This window comes from Tupaia chinensis, unplaced genomic scaffold (assembly GCF_000334495.1).
Source record: "Tupaia chinensis unplaced genomic scaffold, TupChi_1.0 Scaffold000101_1, whole genome shotgun sequence".
Classification (NCBI taxonomy): domain Eukaryota; kingdom Metazoa; phylum Chordata; class Mammalia; order Scandentia; family Tupaiidae; genus Tupaia; species Tupaia belangeri.
The window spans coordinates 1,795,745-1,798,473 of record NW_006159565.1 but is presented as its reverse complement, the minus strand read 5'-3'; the positions used below and the strand labels follow the sequence as shown (position 1 = coordinate 1,798,473).

Sequence of the window (2,729 nt, the reverse complement as noted above, 5' to 3'; positions counted from 1 at the left end):
GACCCGCTCGCCGCCTCGGTCGCCGCCACTCGCCTCTCAGGGATCAACCGCCGCCTCATCCCGTCCCCGCTCTTGTTTATGCTCCGGAGCCGGGGTGCCCTGCGCGCCTGCGCGGTCCCGCCCCCGAGGTGCACGGCCTCTCATGGCGCAGGCGCACAACGGAGGTTCCACCTCCTTCACCTCCAGCCGGACTGGGGTTCCGGTTGAACACGCACGCGTGGGGGCGCGCTGGGTATAGTCGCGGGTGCGTCCGAGCCCGCGCATGCGCTTAGGGAAGAGTGGGCAGGGTCTGCTCTGCGTAGACACCCCCGCCACCGTCCCATTAATTCAGAAGGCGTTCTATCAATACGTGCCAGTGATTGTCCTGAAAATGAACGTGCGTCGTCTTAGTTGATGCTCATGGTAACCTTATGCAGAGAAGTTACATCCCCATTTAAAGGATTTGAAAATCGCGGCTCAGAAATATTCATCTGTTAGCCGACTATTAGATCTGACTGGGGAAATGCCCCTGTTTCTCTGAGGTCCACACTTTCTTGGATACCTGAAAGAGAATTCCACCTTAAATTTCTTTATTCATTTAGCAATATTCAAAAGCACTTTCCATGTGAATTAAATAGCCATCCTCCTTTCCCTCAGAGAAGTTACAGTAGTGGTGGTGTTGGGATATTTAAACACAATTGAAAACCAAGAGTACACCAAGTACACATATTAAGGTCACCTAATGTAGACAAGGGACAGGGACTGTGCAGTCAGAGAAGGCTTCCTGGAGGAGATGAGACCTGAAGTTTTAGTAATAGGTACTCAGCCTGAGGGGATGGAAATACTGTTTGGCAAAGATCTGTTGGTAAGGTCTGACCTGTTAAGGAACTCTATACTCATTATAGGAAAGTAGATACAGGATTTGGCTGGAAAAACAGGAGGTGGCCAGATGAAGCTGGTGTTGTTAAGATACATTAAGCAAGAAACTGATCATCATCCCAAGAGTAATGGGGCTGTCATTGAAAATAGGCAGGAAAATGGCACAATTCAACTTGTATTTAGGGAAGTTCATTCTAGTCACACAGTCAAGAATGTATTAAAAATCATTGAGGAAAAGAAGCTTTTTTTTTTCAGTAAAATGATTAAATTCTCCTACCTCATATCATACTCAGATTAATTTGAGATGAACTGTAGTCCTAAATGTGAAGGGTAAAAAGGATGAAGTTTCTAGAAGGAAACACAACATGCCTTCATGATTTGGGGTAAGCAAAGTCATATTTTTTTGGAGAGGGTTTTGGTATGGGGTGCATGCGCTCGCCAGAAAGACAGAGAGAGGCAGAGAGACAGAAAGCGAGAAATCACACCCTGGGGGGATGGCCACGCTGCAATCCCTTCTCTATTCTCCTCTCAGGATCTTGGGCACACACGCGCCAGGCGTGAGTCTAAGCCGCCAGTCCAGAACTCGAACTGCCTGTTGACTACATGGGAGTTCAGTGACATAGCCATTACACTAACTGCTGGTCCCAACAAAGTCATTTTTTAAAATAATTATTTTATGTATTAATTTATTATTAAAATTTGTGTTTGCCAGAGCAAGTGAGAAAGCAACAGGGCCAAGAACTTGAACCATAGTCAGTCTTGTGGGAGTTCAGCACCCCAACCATCATGACACCTGCTGGCCCAGCAAAGTCATTGGAAACAACTATTTTAAAAAGTACTAACTGATTGCAGCTGACTACTAGTGCTTTCAAGGAATAAGAGAAATGAAAATTGTCTACTCATAATTCAGCCTCCCAGTCTCGAGTGATAGGGTGCCCCTGTATCCTTCTCTTTGTCTCTCTCTGTCTTCTCATTTTTTTGGTAATTTTTCTCCTTAAAAATTTTTAACATATTCTCTTGGCTTTCAGATCCTCATTTATCTTGCTAATAATTCCCTTTTCCTCCCTCTCATTTAGAAGAGGCAAGGGTCAGGCCTTCAGAAGAAGACTCCTCCATTGCAGCTGACTACTAGTGTTTTTACATGGCATACAAACACACCACATGGTTTTCATTTTTTGCTTTTAAAAAATAAATAAATTTTGTTATTTTTTTCTTTTTTTCTCTCTCTCTGTTTTCTTTTCCTTTTTCTTTTACCTCATCACTTTGCTGCTCGGTCTCCATGCACTGAGTGTCTAGACAGATCTAAGAGAGCCATAGCCAAACATCCAAATACTATTAGGGTCAACATATTCCTCAATACCCACTGAATCTGCTACACAAAGGGATAACAACGGAATGGCATAGAGATTGTAGATCACTTCCTCCTGTATGCCCCTTAACACTCCAATTGAACTTCTAGAAATTAGGAAGAACTGGGGACTGGCAGGTGTCATGGTGGTTAGGGTGTTGGACACTCCTGCATGGTCAACCACAGTTCGAGTCCTAGACCTGGTAGCTTGCTTTCTCACTTTCTCTCTCTCTCTCTCTCTGTATGTGTGTGTGTGTGTGTGTGTGTGTGTGTTTCTCTCTGGTCAAATTAAAATAAGTGAATGACTAAACAAAATAAAATTAAAAAATAAGTCTTAAAAAATAAGTCTTAAAAATATTAGGAAGAACTGTGTAACTCATTAGATGACTAGAAATCACTGCAAAGATATATGAGAAACCAAGATAATATCTCTCCCCCAGGGGAAGAATAACTCCTCTTCATCCACAGACAGTACAATGGAACTTGAGGAAATATTTGAAAAAGAATTTAGAATGTTCATAGT

At 43.2% G+C, this 2,729-nt stretch overlaps 1 protein-coding gene across 2 annotated transcripts in view; it reads right to left on the bottom strand.

Annotated features, from left to right (window-relative positions):
• The window catches only part of WIPI2 (WD repeat domain, phosphoinositide interacting 2), a 47,855-nt gene extending 47,725 nt beyond the window's left edge, over window positions 1-130 (bottom strand). For both annotated transcript variants that reach the window (XM_014585964.2, XM_014585965.2), the window contains exon 1: window positions 4-130. The gene's annotated coding sequence lies outside the window, so the exon portion shown is untranslated. The remainder of the gene's footprint in view (window positions 1-3) is intronic.
• Window positions 131-2,729: the final 2,599 nt, after the last annotated feature.